Source organism: Chrysemys picta, chromosome 1 (genome assembly GCF_011386835.1).
Source record: "Chrysemys picta bellii isolate R12L10 chromosome 1, ASM1138683v2, whole genome shotgun sequence".
In the NCBI taxonomy this organism is placed as follows: Eukaryota; Metazoa; Chordata; order Testudines; family Emydidae; genus Chrysemys; species Chrysemys picta.
Window position 1 is genome coordinate 173,738,804 of NC_088791.1, and position 23,653 is coordinate 173,762,456.

At 40.2% G+C, this 23,653-nt stretch overlaps 1 long non-coding RNA gene across 1 annotated transcript in view; it reads left to right on the plus strand.

Moving 5' to 3' along the window:
- The window catches only part of LOC135983899 (uncharacterized), a 38,118-nt gene extending 14,669 nt beyond the window's left edge, over window positions 1–23,449 (plus strand). Inside the window, exon 3 of the long non-coding RNA XR_010601725.1 lies at window positions 21,131–23,449. This is a non-coding gene — a long non-coding RNA (uncharacterized LOC135983899). The remainder of the gene's footprint in view (window positions 1–21,130) is intronic.
- Window positions 23,450–23,653: the final 204 nt, after the last annotated feature.

The window sequence follows — 23,653 nt, forward strand, 5'->3', positions numbered from 1 at the left end:
TTAAAGTTTCCTATTGTGGTGAGTGTTTTAATTGTGAATTTCATCTTAACACTTTACACCTGTCTTTTTTATCCTACCTGAAAGCTCCGTTGTCTTTTTTTTTTTATGCTCCTTCTGCAATATAACCCAGAGGGAGGATTATTTGAAAAATGTGTTTTGAAGACAGATTTGTAAAAATATATAGATCTTTCTGCAACAAAGCAGAATGTCAAAAATCTAGTTAGGGAAAACAAAAGGAAAAAGTTTAAAAGGTAGCTTGAAGAGTGTTGTCATGAACTATCCTTTGTAGGAAATGATCCAATTGTGTATTATATTTTTGTTTCAAGTTGCAGATATGTGCTGCCTCTAACAAGGGCAAATATATGGATTTTCTTGACTGTAGAAATTTCGCTGTTGCTCTTTGCCACTTCATCACAGTAAAGATTTTTAGGAACTTATTTGTCACCACACAGGGTGACGACAGCCCCAAACTGTTTGTCACTCAATATGACAAATAATATCCACTGCTGGAGACTTGGAGGTTATATTTCATTTGTAAATGTAAAAAACTGGAAGAAGACAGTGGAAATTCCCACCAGAAAGAACAAAAAAATACTGTGCCATTTCTTGTACTGTGTAAATTCTGTACAATAAGTATCCATAATTGCGAACAGGGTGGCTTTCAGATTTCTCCTGCCTGCACTATAACCAGGTTGTGAATCTTTTGTTACAATTGTGCTCACAAATCTACTGAGAGAGATGTGAGATTAAGCTTTTTACTCTTGATTGAAGTACTCTGCAAAAAAAAAGTCTGTTTTCTACAACTAGCAGCAGAAACTCCCAAAAGACTACTTCTATTTCCAATGCCCTGAAAAAATCTGCCTTATAGAAATAATATTACAATACCTACAGTATACAAAAAGTTGGGAAGAAAGCACAGAGGTTTTACCATGCAACTGGCAGTAACTCTCTCAGGAGTGTTACAATTACACTGAGTACATCACATAGTTCAGAAGGTCTGTAGACCTCTAGCCTCTACAGCAGTGGTTCCCAAACTTGTTCTGCTGCTTGTGCAGGGAACCGCCTGGTGGGCCGGGCCAGTTTCTTTACCTGCCGCATCTGCAGGTTCGTCGATCATGGCTCCCAGTGGCTGCGGTTCGCTGCTGCAGGCCAATGGGAGCTGCTGGAAGCACCGGCCAGTACGTCCCTCGGCCTGCGCCGCTTCCAGCAGCTCCCATTGGCTTGGGGCAGCAAACCACGGCCAGTGGGAGCTGCAATCGGCTGGACCTGTGGACGCAGCAGGTACACAAACTGGCCCGGCCCATCAGGGGCTTTCCCTGCATAAGCGGCAGAACAAGTTTGGGAACCACTGCTCTACAGTAAAAAGGGTGTGTCATCCTACAGCATTTTCACTATCAAAGAAATATTTAAATATAAAGATATTAAAATCATGATTTTTATTAGACGATGTGACTTTGTGCAGCATTGACAATGGTGTATTTTAAAACTAGTATTTTTTGTAAGAAAGCATTAAGCAGTCATAGTAGTACTATTCATCTAGAACTGTCATGAAGGATGGACTGCAGGCCTTTTTTTAATCTCATGTGTGTTTAGATTTTTTCGAAAATTACCTCAAAATATTAGGCAGTTATGGGCAACCAGTTTTTTCCTTTGTGCTTAACTGTCTTGCCCATGCTAAATAGCTGTCTTATATGTATATATGTTTTGTGTCTATGTGTGCTTTTGTGTAAAAACTCAATGATACAAACTCCATGCCTCTAAAGTGGAGATTTGATTTTAGAGACACAAGTATAGAGAAAGTTTTGAGGTCATTTAAAACTTTCTGTCCATTGCTTAGTTCAGACAAGCTCTGTGAAATCTTCTCCACACAGCTCTACCAATGAACCTCATTCCGGCTATTCAAGTCCTTCAACTTTTTAAAACAGAGACTGTCACCCTTGTTAAAGTAGCTTATTAATTTTATATTGTCAGCCTATCTACTTTGGGATGAGATCACCAAAATAGTTTTTGCTTGTGATCTTCACTACCATTTAAACCACAGCTCCAGAGGTGACTGGCTAGTGCACTTTAGCCAGTTACACATTAGTCTGGACATATGTGATTAAAGATTAAGAAGTAAATTCATTTTTAATAAAAATACTCCTATGACAGTGCTGCTGATAGCCCTGTTGGCACTCCAGAGCATTTCAAGAGGCAATAGCTCCTATAAGTCACTAAGAGGAAGCTTTATTTCTGAAAAAGTCATATGTCTTAGACAATATCTGGTGGCCTTCTGACTAAAATTGAATTATCCTGTAATGTTTGCTTCAAAAAATATTTCTGAGACAGTCAGATAAACCTTCATAAGAACGGTCAGACCAAAGGTCTGGGTCAGACCAAAGGTCTATCAAGCTCAGTATCCTGTCCTCTGACAGTGTCCAATGGCAGGTGCCCCAAAGGGAATAGACAGGTTCTCATCAAGTGATCTATGCCCTGTCCCCCAATCCCAGCTTCTGGCAAACAGCGGCTAGGGACACCATTCCTGCCTATCCTTGCTAATAGGCATTGATGGACCTATCTTCCATGAATCTATCTCCTTTCTGAACCCCATTATAGTATTGGCCTTCAGAACACCCTCTGGCAAGGAGTTCCAGGGGTTGACAGTTCGTTGTGTGAAAAAAAATACTTTCTTGTGTTTGTTTTAAACCTGCTACCTATTAATTTCATTTGGTGGCCCCTTGTTCTTATATTATGAGATGGAGTAAATACTTCCTTATTTACTTTCTCTATACCACTCATGATTTTATAGACCTCTACCATATCCCCCCTTAGTCACCTCTTTTCCAAGCTGAAAAGTCCCAGTCTAATTAATATCTCCTCATAGGGAAGACATTCTATATCCCTCATCATTTGTGTTGCCCTTTTCTGAACCTTTTCCAATTCCAATATATCTTTTTTGAGATAGGGTGACCACATCTGCACACAGTTTTCAAGGTGTGGGCATACCATGGATTTATACAGAGGCAATATGATATTTTCTGTCTTATTATCTATCCCTTTCTTGATGATTCCCAACATTGCTCATTTTTTTGACTGTTGCTGCCCATTAAGTGGATGATTTCAGAGAACTATCCACAATGACTCCAAGATCTCTTTCTTGAGTGGTAACAGCTAATTTAGACCCCCATCATTGTATATGTATAGTTAGGATTATGTTTTTCAATGTGCATTACTTTGCATTTATCAACATTAAATTTCATCTGCCATTTTGTTGCCCAGTCACCCAGTTTTGTGAGATCCTTTTGTAGCTCTTCGCAGTCTGCTTGGGACTTAACTATCTTGAGTAGTTTTGTATCATCTGCAAATTTTGCCACCTCACTGTTTACCCCTTTTTCCAGATCGTTTATGAATATGTTAAATAGGACTGGGCCCAGTACTGATCCCTGGGGGACACCACTATTTACCTTTCCCCATTCTGAAAACTGACCATTTATTCCTATCCCTTGTTTCCTATCTTTTAACCAGTTACCAATCCATGAGAAAACCTTCCCTCTTATCCCATGACTGCTTATTTTGCTTAAGAGCCTTTGGTGAGACACCATGTCAAAGGCTTTCTGAAAATCTAAATACACTATATCCACTGGATCTCCTTTGTCCGCATGCTTGTTGACCCCCTCAAAGAATTCTAGTAGATTAGTGAGGCACGGTTTCCCTTTACAAAAACCATGTTGACTATTTCCCAGCAAATTATGTTCATCTATGTGTCTGACAATTTTGTTCTTTATGATAGTTTCAACCAATTTGCCTGGTACTGAAGTGGGACTTTTTTTCATTTGACTTTTTTCTCATCAGATCCTGCCTGTATTTTATCATTTTCCATCCTCTCCTCCTTATTAGGACATAGGGAATCTCCATTTAAATATGTTAGTCCTTTTCTACATGGGAAAATTGCACCAGTTCAGACAAGGCCTTAATCAATTTATACGGCTAGGTCTACACTACGGGGGGGATAGAGGGGGAGTCGACCTAAGATACTCAACTTCAGCTACGTGAATAGCGTGGCTGAAGTTGTGTATTTTAGGTTGACTTACCTGGCTGTGAGGATGGCGGCGAGTTGACCGCTGCCGTGCCGCCATCGACTCCGCTTCCGCCTCTTGCTGCGGTGGATTTCCGGAGTCAACGGCAGAGCCATCGGGGATCGATTTTATTGCGTCTTCACTAGACGTGATAAGTCGATCCCCAATAGATCGATTGCTACCTGCCGATCCGGCGGGTAGTGAAGATGTGCCCTAAGTTATACCACTTTAGCTATACTGGTATAGTTAAACTGGTATAACTCCACCCATGTAGATGCAGTTATACTGATAAAAGGGTGTCTTAAACTTGTATAAAGCAACAGAGGGTCCTGTGGCACCTTTGAGACTAACAGAAGTATTGGGAGCATAAGCTTTCATGGATAAGAACCTCACTTCTTCAGATGCAAGTAATGGAAATCTTCAGAGGTAGGTGCCTCTGGAGATTTCCATTACGTGCATCTGAAGAAGGCACCTACCTCTGAAGATTTCCATTACTTGCATCTGAAGAAGTGAGGTTCTTACCCACGAAAGCTTATGCTCCCAATACTTCTGTTAGTCTCAAAGGTGCCACAGGACCCTCGGTTGCTTTTTACAGATTCAGACTAACATGGCTACCCCTCTGATACTTAAACTTGTATAGTTTATTCCCATAGAGAAAGGGGCATAAGATATGCCAGTATAAACCACCTTTATGTGGGTATAAGTATATCCGAACTAAGGGTTGTAGTAGTATAACTTATTCAGTTAATATGTTTTACCCCCTAACCAAAATACTTACATCAATACAAAAACTGTGTAGATGAGAACTAAATCAATTTAGTTAAACTGGTCTAAACCCCTGGAAACAATAGTTTCAGTTTAAGAATGGTTTATTTCAGGTAAATCTATATCTGTTCCTAATTGACTTAAACTAAACTCAAGCAATCCTCTTTAAACTGAAAATGTGTCTTCATGCTGGGGTTGTACTAGTTTAATATAAACTGATTTACATTCAGATCTTTTGTCAAAGCAGTGCAACTTTCCCACATAGAGAGGGTTTTATTTTGTCTAGCACTGACTGTCCATTGGTATGCTGCACATATGGTAGCCTGGAGAAAAGGAAGCTGTAACCATCAAGGCAAGAGGAAATGATAATTTCAATGATAATTTCAAAGAAGGTAGAGTCAAGGCAGTGGGAACATTAGTCTGAGGGCTCCATCCTATATCCCTTACTTATGCAACCAATGGAAGCTTTGTCTAGATGTGGATTCCTCATTGAGGTTGAGGCAGTGATGTACTAGCTGCAGAATTTGGCCCTGAAACAACATTGTATCAAAGTACTTGTCCTTTCCAGGAAATAACTTCATCATTCCTATTCTATCAGTTGCAATCTTAATAGATCCCCCTGGTGCTTAGCTAGAGTAATAGGTGCACGAGAAAGAAAGATAAGATGCTTTTAGCTTAGTAAACAAAAAAAGTCAATAAGGTGCGGGAGGGGAGAGTAAATTGAAGACCATTTGGGTAAATTCTTTTACCTCTTACATAGTCTGATTGGATGAATCTTCCATATGATCATCAAAATTCAAACTCCCCATGGGCAGTGCCTAAAAAGCGCGCGAGAGAGCGCTCATTTGAGCATCTGAAGAAAAATCTTACAAATGTGTGAGTGGTAGGTAGTAAAGACTGGCATGTATAGTTTAACAGTTTTGTTGGTTTTAGACTTGGAACGAAAACAATTGGATGCTCCACTTATGTTTCATGAGACTTGTAGAGGTAAACCTGCCAACAAGAACAAAAGGGAGGAAAAGGCAGAGAGAGATTATGCATAATAAAGAGTATATACCTTATCCTCTTGCCAGGCCCAAGAAAGCTTGCCAAAAAAATGGCTTCAATTTTCAGTCACCACAGACAGATCAAAATATAGGAGTTAAGAGCAGTCTACTTATCCACTACATTTGGAATAAAATTCAAACACATCATGCACTGGGCCAACCATTTTTCTTACCAACTGTAGTGAAGAGGCCTGGCTCCCAGCCGCCCCAGAGAGGGACGAGCCCCTCCGGATGCCAAAGTGGGCGGAGCCACTGGAGCCTGCGCCCGTCCCCCAAAGGTCAAAGCGCAGGACAGGAAGTATAAAAGCCCCACCCCAGAGCTCAGAAGCTGCCCGGCCGCTGGAGAAGCCAGACGCTGGGGGCCTAGCTCGTGATGGGGAGACTCCTGTAGCCTGTGACCGACCTGAGGACTGGCCAGACCAGTCAAGTCCTGATGACGACCAGCCCCCAGAGAAGCTGTTAAGCCTACCAGTGAGAAGCGACCCAGAGGAGCTGCCAAGCCTACCGCTCGCCGAGTACCCAGAGGAGCCCATGGTGCTTGATTCCGTGGAGGACACCGACCAGACGCAGGTACTGCTAGAGGGGGAGGTAAGAAGTAGCCCGGGGGCAGCAAACCTTAGTCTGGCTGCGGCACGCCCAGAGCCGGTCAGTGTGTTGCGGCCAGGATCCCCACTGACATAGCAGCAGGCTGCCTGCCACTGTTAGGGCCCCGGGCTGGGATGCAGTGGAGTGGGCGGGCCTGCGTCCCCCCCTGCCACCCCACTTACGGGTGGCAGTCTCCCCCTCGCCCCAGCCGCTCAGAACCAGGAGCCTGGGCTTGTTATTGAACTATTTGCTCAGCCCTGCCTGAGGGCCTGAGCTCCTGACTGTGTGTTGCCCCGCCCGGCTAGTTCCCCGACTCACCGGACCTAAGTAGTGAGGCGGCCTGGCTCCCAGCCGCCCCAGAGAGGGGCGATCCCAACCAAACCCTTCTATACCAACATTCATGGGAATTTGCAGTTCTTAAGCTAACCACAGGAGGGCTCCCATATTTTCCCCTAGATAAAATAATATACCCTACATATCACAAGTATATAAAGTTAATAGGAAATCAAATCAGGGTGCTAAAACAAAGCCCATCTAAGTCACAGCAAGATGTGCGCTCATACAAAATGAAATGCACATGAGTCTAATGTGGTATATAGCATTAGTTTTGCTTCTTGAATGACATTTACATATTTTTGTTAAAAGTAATGCAATTTTTTTATTTAAAATATTTTGAATATATAAAAATCAATTTGATACTGTAAGTAAAATGTCTGAAGAATTTGTAGGAAACATAGAACCCTGTAATATTATATAAGGACATGTCATTTGTAACAGAAAATAGATATTTTATCCACCAAATCACTGTTGTGATTATAATATAACAGAATTTGCAGATGTTAAAGTAGCTTGATAAAATGTTCCCCTATCGTTCCCTGAAATATATTGAGAATAGCAAGGGAAAAAACACTCATGCTTTTTATTCAGCACTGCTGAGTTAGGAGGGCATTATTACCTGTTAAAATACTTCTCCCATTACATTCCTCATAGTTATCTCATAGCTCTCCCTTTTTCAAACAAGGGGATTATCAGAATTTATCTATTTCTTGTCATTAATTTGTAGTTGATTTCTAATGGTATTCCAGATTATTCCATTACTCTGAGGCACAGCCACATCAATACTATATAAATCACAATACAAGTGCTAACCAAAAATAAGTTACGCACCAAAAAGGACACTGTCAGTTACTTTTTGTTCAGTAGTTTTTCAGACTTTATTCTCTCTCCACTGCTTGCAGTACTTTGAACTTGAAAATGCAATTTATTTTGCTATTGATTTTGTCCATTTCTATTTAGCAAGCATGGGGATGCATGGAGATCTATGCATGTACCTGCCCATGCAGTGAGCTGAGAATATGTTCTATTGTGTTGCTGGAAACTTTGTTTCCTTTGATTTGCTTCGCTATCTGTGCATCAGTTTCATGATAGCGGAAATTTGTATAGCTGCAAGAACAGTGTTGGCCTGATTCTTGCTTGATTTCACTTCTTAATTCCTTTTTCAATTTACCTGGGGTCGGATGTGCTTGCAGTTCTTTGCCACTACTTCCAGCCCATAGCATGAGTTCATAGGTCTTAGAGCTCCAATCCTTTTTTCCCTTCTAACGTCTCTTGACAGTGTCTTTCCATTGTATCCTCAGTCTTCCATCTCCTTTCTTGCTGTCCTCTATCTTTGATGCTTTCTTTGCTGGTCATCATTCTTCCATTCTTATGACATGTCCATCACAAATATGTACTCGCCAGCCTATCTAACACAGAGAGTGCCAAGTTCTTCTTCCTCCTAATTTATTCCATGTCCTCTCTCTGCTTGTCTGGCATTCTTCTCCATATATTATTTTCTACTACCTGTATCTTCTTTTCTTCCATCTCCATAAGACCCACCATTTTCAAAATGTAGGTAGCAGATACTTTTCCTTTCCATTTGTTACTTAATAGCCAAGGCTACAGTACTCCTACCACCTTTTTTCATGGCCACCCATTCACATTCGGTTGTTCTTCTTAGCTGTCCAGTTCTTTATCTAATGGCAGTAAATATACTTCCCAAGTACACACATTATTTTTTTCTGATTCAGCTTCTCTCCTGAAACTTCAATCAACAAATCTTCTGTCTTTCCTTCTTGCATAATTTCAGTTTTCTGTGTGTTTGCCTTCAAACCATGGTCTTCAAACACAGAAGCCCACTCTGATACCAGCTAGTGCAAATCATTATGGCTAATATAAATCTTTGGAGATCCATTGCAGTCAAATTCTGTTTATGCCTGCTGAAGATCTGGCCCAGTATATGCTGAATGGTATAGTGACCGCATATGCGCTCTCTACATATATCTATATTCAAAAGGAACTTAGTTGTACCACGGTTTTTGTTCAATTATGTTAATTTTTAAATTCCTTACAGTCAGAATGTAGAATTTATAATTAAAGTGATTATTTAAAACTGAAAGAACATGATTCATTATTATAGTTTAGAACTAGGTGTAATATGCATCCTAAACAAGCTGATGATGTCTTCTTAATTTGTCCGAACTGTTATTTTTTGAATACTTAATTATATGAGAGTGACTGTTTCTCAGCAATGACTGTCAGCAGAGGCAGGACAGGGGAGGGAGCTACCTGAGTCTCTTCTTTCTCCCCCATGAATCCCTGGCTTGGGCAGTTGGACTAAGCAGCTCTCTTCCAGGAGTCCCTTGTTAGCTGGAGCCTACTGCATTTCCCACTGGGAGCCCAGACAGGCAGGCAAGGCCGTGGATTTGTCCAGGAAGGAGACATGTGAGGAAGACCATGCTGGCACCTTCTACAGAAGAGGAAGAGACCCTCTGATGTAGCAGATCCTGAGTGTTTTTTTGGGGGGGTGGGGAGGGATTGGGAGATAGAGTGCTGGAAAGCGAGCAGGTATGGAAAAGTGTTTGTGGAGTGGGAAAGGATAGGTAACTGAAGAGAAAGTTGACTAATTGGTAGGCCCTGGGTATAGCTGAAGGCCAAGGGTTAAAGTAAGGACAGGGAGGCGCACAAGCTGTGATAAAGCAGAGGGAGAGTCCTCCCTCCCCCTTCTTTGGCAGGTGCAGTGAGATTCCTTTTCTGTTTGAATCAACTTTAACTATTGCAAAGGCTAAATCATTGGGTCTGAGGATGGTGAGGGCTACAAGTAGGCAGGCAGTGAATGGCTGAAATTTGGAGGAAAAACATGGGATGAAATCAGCAAGAGGAGGGGTGAAAAGAGAAGTACAAGTAGTTTTGTTTTTAATATAAATAGGGTAAAGAAAGCTGCACATAAAAAGGGGACATATATTGCTGAAAACTCAGATATGCAAACGTGTTATTTTGCTATTGTAATGTTTGTTCTGCCTTCTTTTTATGTCCTTATTCATAGGTCCGCCCTGTAGTGATGCCATAAGGGGGAGAGGATGGAGAGGAAACCCAAAACTCTAATGTGTCTTTAAAAAATCTGTTTAATCTAATCTGACGCTACAAATGCTAAAATGTTAAGAAATCATAACCATTTGATTAGTTCTCAGTGTCACTACAGGGCAGCGTTAAGGTTTTGTGTTTCCTAAGTGTGCTCTTCCAGATGTTAACATGTTTGAATTAAAGTTTAAACTTAAATCTGAATTTTGTGGATGTGCAATGCTTGTTTTGGGATAAGTACAACAACCCTGTAATGCATTTTCCCCTACCGCTATAGCTACATCTGACATGAAGGTGTAATTGTATGGGTATGCTTACCTATGCTACTAGCTTAATCTAGGTAGTGCAGGTAAGAATAGTAGTAAAAATCTGACAATCTGGGCTGGCAACCTGAATACATATCCAGGGTCACCAGTGACCTTGCACTGAGGCATATAGGCAGTGCTGAAGCCCATGAAATTTGTACATTATTATTGTTACCCATGCTAGCTAGATTAAAGGTAGTGCAAGTATGCTATTCATGTGATAACTATACCTATAGGCTCTGACTCCATGGATGCTCCAGCCCTGGAGCACCCACTGAAAAGAAATGGTGGGTAATGAGCACCCATGGGCAGGCCCCCCTCTCAGCTCCTCCCCTACCCTCCGCGCGCCTCCTGCCCACAGATCAGCTGTTTGGTGGCTGCAGGAGGCACTGGGGGAGGAGGGGACGGAACAAGGTTGAAAGAGGTGGTGCAGGGGTGAAGGAGGGGTGGGAAGAGGTGGGGTGGGGATGCAGGGGAAGGGGTGGGGTATGGGCGGGGTCTGGAGCAGAGAAAGTCCCACATTAGAAAATTGGCACCTATGATTATACCTGAATTTGCAAGATAGATAGGATATGCACTTGAAATCTTAACTCCATTTCAATGTATATTGTCTGGGCATACACAGTTTGACCAGAATTGGAACTTTGGATCCAGTCCAGACATGCCAAGTCCGTGAAAAAAACACAAAAATTGCGCTTATTTTTTGCTTAACTGGCTTGTGAGTTGCTTGTTGACTTGTAGCTTGTTGATTATTGGTGCTTTTTTTTTATCAGCTCCCAGCAAGCAGGGGCAATGTGCAAGCAGGGGCGGTGGGGTGAGGGGCCAAGCAGGGGTAATGGGCAAGCAGGGGCAAGGCGGGGGGAGAGTCAGGGGTGCACTGTGGACCTACCAGAGTCCCAGACTGCATGCCGGGGGGATCTAGTCACATAGAGCATTGGGGTTCTTAGGGATTGGCTTGTTTTGGCCTTGTTTTGAAATGGGATTCACTTGATTTTTGGTTTATTGTGAAAGTCGGGGTGCTTATTTACTGCGTGAAAGTTGGCAACTGTGATTCAGTCCCCTAGGCTTGTGTTTATAGCTGATGCTCCTCTTGAATATAGATCACAGGGTTGTTATCAAGATTTAATGAGTCCCAATATGCATTCCTTGAGTTCTCTAAACTTACTGAACTCAAGTGATGAGATGATTATATTAATACATGCAAGGGGACAGAGTTAAGGTTGTATGTTAAGCATTGGCCTTTCAGTCATTAACTGTATAACCTTAAAATTGCATTAATATAACTTATATACTTTTTAATTACAATATTCTGTGAAAATGTACATCACACAGTATTGCTGTAGGGGTTACTTCTGTATTATACAATCGGATAGTACTTTTTTTAATGTGAAATTTGTGCTAATAGAAGTGAAGCCAGGCATAATACATGATTCCCCATATAGCTCTATTAAATGCAGAAGTATCCTGACCTACAAGATTCATGCTATTTCACCCCTGGGTATTTCTGAAGTAGAGAATGTCAATCATTATAAGCTGTGGTGGTTTTTATTAACTGGAAAATGAGCACTTGAATGAAATTGTGAGAGGTGCAAAATAGTTTCAAAACACCAAGTTTAATGAAAAAAAGATTATAGGAAAATTTGAAGTGTTGCACATCCCTGTAAATCACCACACTCCCCTTCACTTATGCTCAAAACTTACCTAGATTCAGACTCTAGTTTAGGGAAGCTCAGTGGTTTGAGCATTGGCCTGCTAAACCCAAGCTTGTGAGTTCAATCCTTGAGGGGGGCCACTTACAGATCTGGAGCAAAATCAGAACTTGGTCCTGCTAGTGAAGGCAGGGGGCTGGACTCGATGACCTTTCAGGGTCCCTTCCAGTTCTATGAGAAGTCAAAAGCAAGTCCACTAACTTGCTGTATTACCTAGTCCTGGTGTATTCAGGACTAAGTAATGCAGTATTGGCATAGTTCCCCTGACTTAGACCATGTTGATTTACCCCATTGAGAATCTGTCCCATAGATGTCTTTAAACACTAAAAAAAGAGACTCTGAGCATGCAAAATACAATATGATAGTTCAAGCAACACTTCCTTTTGGGTAAGTGGAACATCTTAGATTTCTTGTAAATAGTTTCAGGGGAAATAGTAGGGAATATCCACGTGGTTGCACTGCTGAAGCCTCACCATGACATGTAGATATTCTGATTAGAGTGGGTTGATGTATTATTTTTTCCTACCAGAAAATGCTGTTTCTTCAAAACTGATTTTGACAATGCCAGACTTGATGAAAATACCATTAGGAAGGTTTCTCTGGTCCAGGTTTGGGGCGGGTGGGTGGAGAAAGAAACACATACACCATCCCCAGAATAGCCCTGTGGTTAGGGTGTTTACTTGGGACATGGGAGCTGAAGATTCAATCCCTAATCTGGAGCAGATACTTGAGCCGGGGTACCCCACATCCCAGGTGAAAGCACTAACCATCAGGCTATTAGCTATTCTGAAGTGGTGGGATCTTGTTCTTGTGAAAATTTTTGAAACATCTCATCTTCGTTCCACATCAAAACAAAAAACAAATTTTAAAACTGAATTGTTTTCTGGCCAGCCCCAATTCTGATGCAGTTTGATATTCACTCTATCTAGATAATAATAAAATTAATAAATGTATTATTATTAAGATTACTGATATTCTTAAACTCGGTGTCATTTCAGGCAAGTTTACTGTCATCAGGCAAACATAGCAGGATATAATCACATCATTTCTAGATGCTAGGTAATCATCAAATGTTTTGAATCTTTCCAGAACACAAAAACAAGAACAGAAATATCTCTGATCTTTGGAGATTTTTTTATGTTTGAAGCGATGAACTTCATTCCTCTTACCCTGAACACAAGCGAGCAATGGGGTCTATAGTTACTAGAAACAATGAGTACCAGAGTTGTACAAAATGTGCCAGATTCTGAGCCTCTTTCTCACTGTGAGTAGCATCTGTCCCCAAAAGTTGCTCCATTGGAGTTAATGGGAGATACTTCTGGAGTGTGCTGCTATTCACTGTGTGCAAGGGGATCAGCATCTGGTCCACCATAAGCAAGGATTTAAAAAGTAATTTAAAAGTGAGAATCTATTGCCAGAGCATGATAATTGCTGCATAATGCAAAGCTGCCCTAAGAAATGTCATATGGGAATGGGAGGGAGTAAAATAAAAAAACATGCAATAACTAATGCCCAAGCAGAATCATTTTAACAGCAGCAATTTAGAAATAAATGAGAGGAAAAGAGAGAGAGAGTTGTTCACAAGAAGAGATGCAGGGCAAGAACCTGTCAGCTACTCTATAGTTTTGACTGAAGACCGTAAAGTTATATAGGTTACTGGAGGTCAGGCATTTCCACCAAAAATGGAAACCTGGGCTGATTGCATCTTTGCAGACGGAGGTCCCAAATGTGATACTACAGGAGAGAAAGAACAGGTATTTCAGCAAATTTACCCTTGTAATATATATCCCACAGCATAGATATGTAACACAGTTTCAAAATGTAGTCACTGTACATTTTTATAGAGTTGGATGAGTGTAGTATTGAGGTGGAACCTGCCCTACTTTAGTCTGTTCAAGTGCAGCCGGGGAGAAAATGATCTCTGCTGAAAGGAAAGAAACTTTCATTACAGCATATATTTTATCTTATCTTCTCAATAGGTGGATACTTTGCCATTACTCGTTTAGTTACAATTTAACAAGAGGAAACCTGACTTAAATCAAGTGTATAAATAATAATTAGGAAAAGCATATACTTTGTTTCTACTGTTGTTGTTTCCATATCCAGATCTCCAAGTATTAAAACACTGAGTGCTTGATTGCACAGTCCTTACTCAGTCTGGCAGGCACTTATTCATACAAAGCAGAAGCTATGCTTTACCATTCACAAGTTGTGTAAGTGCTCACCGGCGTGAACAAACAGTACACATTTTGTGCCTAATTTATTAAACTTCACAATAATCCTAATGAGATAGATGAGTAGTATTCCCTCATGCAGATGAAGTAGATAAGATGCCTACTAGCAAAGATAAACATTTAGGCTTACATAACCTACATTATTAACAACTTAGGTTCCTATGTGACTTTTATGGTTCTTGGGGTACCCAGCACAGTAACTCACCTTGTTACCCCCAGCCTCCACTGTGTGGGAGATTTGCTTGGGCTTAATTGGGTGTCACCTCGTGGACACCACCAGCTGTTAACCACCCAAGCACTCTCCTCTGGCTAGAATCTGGGTATGCTTGTAACCCTTGTCGGTTGACACCGAAGGAACCACAGTGAATCCCATCATAAAACTGTGTGGACAGGAATAGAATGTTCTAAACATATCACAATTTCTGAAGTACAGCTGTTTAGTTGTATTCTTTGATGATTTACCTGAGAGAAATCAAGTGATCTCATTTACATAGATGTTGAGCAACTTCTGAAGTTGTTTTAAGTAGGTCATCCAAAAATTGAGGCAGCTACAGTGGACACTTTTGAAAATGTTGGCCTAAATGACTTTCTCAAGGTAACTTGGAAAATCTTACAGAGCTAGGAATAGAATCCAGATTTATAGAGACCCAGTTCAGTGCCAGAAACACAAGGTCATCTTTATTTTCTTTATCTCCTGTGCAGCTACTCCTGAAATAGGTATCACAGGGCATAGAACAACTAATGATACTGTGAACAAAGCTGAATTCTTCCATTTGGATTTTTGTGTGCTAAGAAAAGAAAACATTTTAAAAAATACCTGTATCTGGGCATATGTCCTTTTTGCACACATCCATCAGCCACTCCTTTTAGCTGAAGAGGAGAAAGTAGCTAGTTGTAGGCAGAATACGCTACCATTCCCATTTGTATGGGCTCCCCGTGTGTTTTCCCACAATTTTTGTTTCCATCCCACCACAGTGGGGGAATTAAGGGGACCCAGGACAGACCCCTATAATTCACATGTTCATTTAGCAAAAAGTGGTAGATGGTACTTTCAGGTAGAGAATAACCTCCCTAACGGAAATTTTATGGGGAGTTATGGGCAGGCAGAATGTTGATAGCTGTCTTCACTGTTTCAGTTCCATGGAGTAAAGTGAGAAAGCTTTGCCAAGCTCTTTTGCTTGTTATCATTTTGCTAATATTGTCAAAATGGGACTTAAACCACAGTTCTTTGATTTTGTTAGCAGCTTGAAAGGAAGTTAAGTTGTTCTTAGTGTAGTATATAGGAAAGCGTATGGAAAGATACCATTTGGAGAGCTAAACTTCTAAGATCAGGACGTGTTGTAATGAAACTGCACTTAGTACAGTTAATTTGATATCTGAACAGTTTACCAATGATGTTTATGGAGTCTAGAAATAAAGCTGTTCAGGTACAGTAGTCACATTGTTAATTAGAATGAGGACATCTTTAGCATACGTATTACTTAACCTATTATTCTTTTTTGCTTTCAGATGTAACTGGCATCTGCAGATTGATTGTGATCATTGTTGGCCAGTATATAATATTAAAAGTTTCTCATAAAATAGGTAAAATTAGCAAAAGTACCAGGGATAATTAACATCAAGAACTTTGGGGGTTTGTCTTTCTAATAAAGTACCTGATAGGCACACAGTTTGTTTAAACTCAAACACAGAGGAAGTATATTCAAAGTATTATTGATGCTGCCTTATGGAAGCATGTTAGCCACAGTAGTACACATTAAGCACAATGTAATCACATGCATTATAATCAGTCTATTGGTATAACAAGGCAAGAGGGGAAAAATAGACTACATCCATGAGGGGAAAAAATACACTAAATCCATGCTGTCTAATGCAAAATGTTTCTGATTGCCTTCTATTCTGTGTAGTGATACATAACTGCAAACAGAGTCAGTAGAGGTCATTGGCTAGCCCTTTTGCCTCCATCCTCCATACAATTACATATTGCTCAACATAGGCAAACGTGTCCTCTAGCATTTGGCATTCACAACTAAAAAATAAAATAAAAAATCTAAATTTTATTTGACCATTCTAGCCTTTACATTAATTATTTCATTGATTTCTTACTTGTTATTAACAACATATTTCTACTGCATTCAGGGAACAATAAGGAAAAGCCCCTCGTGCTAAGCCATTATAACATTAGTAAATATCTGTGTATTATAATCAAGGACATCAGCTTAATTGGATAGAACTGTTTGCATCATATTTGAATGATACAGAGTTCAAAGCAGAAGACTGTACAATCCCATTATGGAAATTTCTGTTTTCTTTTAACTGGTTTAGGAGACATCACATCTTTATGCGGGTCAGGTGGGCTCAATGGTACCCCAGTTCCAAATATCCATAACTCACTTAACAGGAAAGGAGATGAATCAATCCAACTGAAACATACTCTGCAACTCGCAGTAACCAAAATGGCAAATGCCAGTACTTCTGGATAAGACCCTCAGAAGAAAGAAATGTTTTTCATATAAAAATAGCCTTATTCCATGCATCATAGGCATAAGATTTATCTGCCAACATACTTTAAGAAATCCGTCTAAAACTAATTGGCAATAGCTTCAGCCTGAGTAAAATGGCATTGCTTTATTGCAGTGGTGGGCAACCTGCGACCCGTGGCACTTCCCGCAGCTCACATTGGGTGGGAATGGAGAACCATGGTCATTGGGAGCTGCGGGCCGCCTTTCCTGCGGATGGTCAATGTAAACAAACAGCCCACAGCAGTTTACGCTGATGGGCTGCGTGTGGCCCACGGGCTGCGTGTGGCCCACTACTATTTTATTGACTTCAGTGGAGCTATATCAGTTTAGATCTGCTAAAGATCTGGTCTAGTAGAAACATGAAGATTCTCTATTTGATATAAGGTCCATCATATAGCCAAGTATTCCAGTCCATCCAGGATGTCAGTATCTCAGAAGTCCTTTCCAATCCTACTCTATATCACAATAATTTTAATTGGCTTTGCAAATAAATGCATCATGTGATTCAGCTTTTGTTTGGTAGCATGCAATTTGGAATGTATTAGCAGCTCCTGTGATTCTAATTTAGTGGCATAGTCTCATTTCAATGCAAATGTAATTGCCATTAGTGGATAATCATTCCAATAGGTTATCCTATTTTCTGCCCTGTTTATCTTCTGGTCTTGCTTTAAGTGTCTTGTTTTCCTCTTTCTACTTCTGTCTCAATCTCAGCTCTCTGACTCATTCTCAATATTTTTTCCAGCCATTGTTTAATGGCACAATCATCACTTGATAACATCTGTATGTCTTCTGCAATTCTGTCAAATTTGCTGGTATGGAGAGATTTAAGTACTGCAATTTCCCCTCTGAGATCCTGTTGCTGCATCATTTCAGCACATGATTTTTGTCTTTCAGCCTTTTTCTTTCAGCTTTCTCTTGTACAACTAAATGTATTTTATGTTCATTAGAGAAAGTAACTTTTGCATAAAGGATATACAAATGCACCAAAACCCACCAAACAGCATATGATATCAAACTGAAAAGGAGCCAGGGAACAAACAGATGAAGGCAACCATCTTCCATTTGATGTCACTTTACATACTCTGTGAGCTCTTAAAATGCAAAGGCCCACAATCTAATCTCAGATGTGCAGTCCATCACCATAAATTTGGAATCATCCCTATCTGCACTTTCTGCTTGATTTAAACTCTGGCTCCAAAACTTTCACATCTTGAACAAGAGATTTTTTTTTAAAGGAAAATCTTGAAAAGATTCATACCTATTTGGGTTGGAGTAGAACAAGCCTTAGCTTTTAAAATTCTCTTTTTAAAAATATTTCAACTTGAGTGTAGCTACTGTCTCCTCTTAATGAGACAATGACAGCTTCTCTGGAAAATCTCTTATTATGACCACACATCTTGCAAAAGTAAAATCAGATTTGGGTTCTTTTTTTCCCTAAATACTCAAAGATGATGATGATTAGTAGCATTAGGAACCCCCTCTTAGCAGTTTTCTAATTCCAGCCTCAGACTCTGAATTGTGATTGGCCCATTCCCTTTCTTTCAGCCATTTCATCCTCTTTTCAAGACCATTTCTAAAACCTACATCCTTGCAGAATAAATTTCTTGGACACTACAATGTACTGAGCATTCTGGCCCTGACCTAGCAAACCACTTAAGCTTCTGCCTAACTTTAACATGTGAGTAATTAAAACCAATGGGTGAGATGAGAGCTAAACTCTTTGCAGAACTAAGCCCTAACTGCTTCGATTACCTGAATGCCATAGAAAGATAAACGCAAGAACTGAACAAATAGATCTGGATGTCCATGGGGGTTGTACACAAAACAGAGCTAAGTGACAAATGCCCTTTATCCTGAACCCATGGCGGTAACTAGCTATTCTTCAATTGAATTCAGTGGATGCGACCTAAACAATTTTTTTAAGAAGAGCATGTGTGACTGGCTGTATTATGTAGACCATACCTCTCATGGTTCACTATGAGCTAAACCGCTATTCAGCTCTGTCAGAGCACTACCGGGATTTGCATGGGTTTCTGTACAATCCTATTCATAATTCTACCAAGATACAAAAACTGAGCTGATATATAAAATTACAACCCTCAAACACGTAGTTTACACAGAAATCCAGAATTCAAATGGTGTTGATCAAACTAAATTGCTTCATTACTTTCTCTGTTTTATAATTTATTTTGTGTTTATTTCATGTATGGTGCATTGAAAATTCTATTTCAAATTTATTTAGCCTTTATTCCTTGCAATTCCTTTCAAAGAGTCACAGGATACTGTTGTGCCACCCTTTTCCATTACTGTGTCGTGAGTGTTTTTCCCCCCACCCCCCGAGTTCTGCTGCATCTTGTTTTCCCTATATAGTGTTGATATTCTATTCATATAATGGAGTTGCTTACCAACTTGCTATTGTTCATGGACAGTATGTAATTTGGGCACAACACACTATCATTTCTACTTCCAGTACATCTCCAGATACTTATTTGATACAGATTGCCTCCCTACTAAGAAATACATCTATTCTATTGCCTATTTTGAATCTGAATTGTCTTCATTTTAAAAACAAAAAACATTACAGCTATGCAGCAAATTTAATGAATCATTCTTCTAAACCATTAGGGTAAATATTCTTGGAAAAATAAATAAATACATAAAACACCCCCAACTGAATTCCTTCCAGCTAAATAGAAACACCGTAGGCATATTCTATTAATACAAAATAAAAAGTGATTTTTTTTTCTTTAATTTAAACAAATAAATGTATTGCTTAGGAATGGCACAAGAGTATTAGCATTGTAGGCTGATCTTCTGAACAGGTACTCCATGATCAGTTGCAGTATTAACATCCATAGACATCCCGACATGAAGGTCAACTGAGAGAGATGTTCAGTATGTGCTGATTTTGTTTCTTTGCCTTCCAGTAGAGTGCCAAAAAGGTAGAGGTGGGTGCCAGGTATCCTGATTGTTTTAATGGTGCGATCTTCTGTCTACTAGGAACTTAACTAGACCTTAAACTTATTTCATGATACAGTAGGCCAACAGAATTGACTCTCAAGTGTTAGCATCTCTTTGTCACTATAACCTGTGCTGTCTCTGACATGGCAACCTAGGCTGTGGATACAGTACCTTTCCCCAAAACCATCTACTCCCTCCTGAGAGCATTGAAACAAAAGATTAAACTGCTCTTAAAGGTAATGGAAAGTATTGTACAAAACTAGAATTAGTTTTATACACATGTACATTCAGTATTTGTACATCAATGTACTGTACTCTGTGTTGCCTTCTGTGAAAGTCACTATCACAGATGGGCTGGGGGAATAAATGAGGCAGTGTAGAAAATTAGAGGGGAAAAAAGCTCCAAAGTGATGTAATGGACCTAATTCAATTCAATATAACCTAGTAAAAGTGCACTTACTTCTGTTGAGTTACTTCTGGCTAATGCTAGTGTATGACCAGAACTGAGCCAATATTTTAAGGGGCTGAAAACTACTGCACTGCTTTGGGAATATAAAATAGATATTGACTTTAATTGAAAAACCCTTACAAATTTAGTTGATTAAGAAAATAACCATTTGCCCTTTAGATTATATTTTCTTTTTCTTTAATGATGTGTTTGCATTTTTAAAAATTCATTTTGGTTTCCTTGAGATATTTATTCTAAAAACATTATTGATATGAACTTCTGAACTTGCTTTCATGTTCAGAATAGGTATTTATGTCATAGTTTAATTCTTCATTGCCCAAACAGTGGGCCAGATTCTCTACTGCAATACAGGTCTCCTCAGCATATGAATGGGGTCTGAGGCTGATAGCTCCCTGATTTGGAAGATCAGCCTTTGCCCTGATGAAACTTAAAGAAACTACTGGGCTGCTCTGAGTTCTACCACTGGCATATTGGTGTAGTAGAGCTCTACTTCACCACCTTGTCTCCCTGCTCCCCATACTAAATCTCTCCACCCACAACAAGCCCCATATAATGGAGTTTGACGGTTGCTGCAGGACCTAGTTGCAGCACCTTTTCTCCAGAAGGGAACTGACCTGCACCAGGAGAATTCCCTGCTGTCATTCAGCCCTTTTTTGCCACCTGAGTAGCATAAAGGGACCCAATCTCAATAAAGTATCTGGGTGAGTGTTTTTAGGGTATGTGTTTTGAGGGCAGCGATCGATCCAGCGGGGGTCGATTTATCACATCTAGTCTAGATGCGATAAATCGATCCCCGAGCACTCTCCCGTTGACTCCTGTACTCCACTGCCGCAAGAGGCGCAGGCGGAGTCGACGGGAGCGGCAGCAGTCGACTCACGGTGGTAAAAACCCCATGGTAAGTCGATCTAAGTACGTCAACTTCAGCTACATTATTCACGTAGCTGAAGTTGTGTAACTTCAATCGATTTCCCCCCCCTCCTCCTTCGCAGTGTAGACCAGAGCTTGGTATCCTGGAAATATATACATTTACCATCCTAGCTCATTTAATTTATTCCATTTAATTGATTGATTTTTTTTCAGTGCTTGAGAAGAAGTTTCTTCGTTTGTTGGACAGACGCTAACCTGCACTTATTGGAGGATATCCAGCAAAGGGATATATGATGGATGCATAAAATAAGCATAACGTCCTTCTTGTGAGCCATTTAGTGAAGAGCAAGATAAGAACTCCTATTTAATGTCGCCATACGACCCAGAAAGATATAGTGAACAGATCTTTGATAATGATAAATAACTATTAAAGGGTCAAAGGGACAGCGGCCCTATGATCGGGCTAGACAGAAATCTACCACTGAGAAGGGCAGTTTTACAGCTATGAGAGTTTTTGCAAAAACTAGCTAATGGGGATGAGTCCACCAACCTGGAGACTAATCTGTATCTCTCTTGCCATACAGTTTTTTATGGCACTAGACAGGGCTTATAACTGTGTGCAACAGGTTGCCTCTTGTGAGTTCTTCAAATGCCTGAATTGAAAAAGACAAAATACACATGGCCAGTGGCGGCCTGTCAGAAATATCAGACAGTGGATAGATGAAACTGGCATATTAGAGTGCACTCAGAGCCAATTTACAGCAGTGGGTAACAATCTTAATGTATCTGTGTCAAAAAAAAAAAGTATTAGATGTAGCGTATTCTGAGGCTCCTCCACTGAGAAGGGTGTCTGTTGTCAGAGAATGAATGAAAGAGTATATTACTGTGTCTTTGCTGTGTTCTCTATTTTGGACAGTCTAATGGCAAGTGTGTAGACATTCTTTAGCACTAATAGAGATGTATGGGCTGTGGGAGATGTGTGATTTCTGTTCTGAATACTGGAAAGGTATGAATCCTGTGCTAAATACCAGAAAACACAAAAGGCTGTTTATTTGGTCAAGTTGCACAGTAGTCTAAAACCATTTTAATTGTTCTGGCAGCAAGATACATTGTTCCACTTCTCTAAAGTGGCTAGCAATCATCTTCTTCAGCAGCTTGTTTTTCCATTTTAGAGAATACCCAAAGAATAAAATCAGGTAATATAATGAAGTAGCTGTTCTCTCCCTTCCTCTCTGCATGATCACAAATGCCAGAAAGGTGATGCTTGATGGTTCTGCAACCTTGACCACTTTACACCTCAGCCAGGTTTTTAAAAATGGAAATATGAATGTGTGTGTGGGGGGGAAATGGAACATTTCAAGAAGAGAATTATGATTCATTCAAGCATTGGTGTGTGAGAAGGGAGTAGTCATAAGCTCCATTCGCAACCCATGCAATACCCACTTGAGAAGGCAAAACAAAATGACAGTGCAAATATTTATATATTACCTCCCTTTTCCCGTTTGTGCTCTGAATATAGTGACATCATCTGATTGTCAACCAGTCTCCTCCTCTTTGCATACTTTGATCAGCACTGAAGTCATTTAAGGAGTCTGACTTCTTCATTTTCACCCGGCTTTGAAGCCAATCAAAGGACTGGATGGGACCTGGAGAGGTAATCTACTTCAGTCCCCTGCACTGATGGCAGGACTAAGGATTATCTAGAGCATCCTGAATACCTGATTCAGAGGAATAGGGACCGTTCACACTTACCAAAATTAATGTTTCAGGCTGTCTGCAAACTCAAACAGAGTTCATTGCATTGATTTACATTAAAATAACATTCTGAAGGTTATCTTCACACCCACTGGAGCTCAGGGCTGGAGCTGATGGGGAGATTTTTCAACTAAACTTTTTCTGATGCTAATGTGTCAAAACCAGACTTTTTGTTGAAAAATATCACTTATGCTGAAACTTTCATTGGGAAGGTTTCTCAGTTCCAAGTTGGGGGTGGGGAAGGGGAGAGAGAGATGCTGACCTACTGATCTCCACCCCAGAATTGCCAAAAGCCTGATGGTTAGTTCACTCAGTGGGAAAAGACTCAAGTTCAAGTCCCTGCTCTGAATCAGGCAGAAGAGGGACTTGAATCTGTGTATCACACATCCCAGATGAGTGTACTATCCCCTGACCTATTTGCTATCTGTCTCTTTTTTTGTGAAACATTTAGAAAGGTCTCTGCATCATCTCAGAAGCAAAAAAAAAAAAAGAAGAAGAAGAAGAAAAATGTGGGAACGCAAACCTCTTTTTCAAAACAGAATTCTTGTTTTCTGGCATGCCCTTCTCATGACTAAATTCTGTTACTTATGAAATCTTAAATTATGGAGCACAAGGTGCAGCCAGTAGGGGAAAGGATGGGTCTACTGAACCATTACAAGATGGCCCAGTTCAACCACTGTCTTTAAGCATTGGGAGAACATATAGTATAAGGGGAAGTGTAATGTAATGAAGTTAAAGACTGACTTTGTTAAGAGTTTTGACTGGCTTGAAATAAAAGCTAAAGCGATGGAAAAAAGGCTATAATTATTGGAAGAACATAATGTGATGCTTAGACAGGATGTGAAATCCACTGAGGAACATATTGCAGCTATAATTAGAGACAATGTTTCACTCACTTTAAAATGAGTCATTACTGAATGCATTAAAAAGTAAAATTTTGCGTCTGCTGGGTCTCCCAGTTGGGATGGATGGGGAAGACGA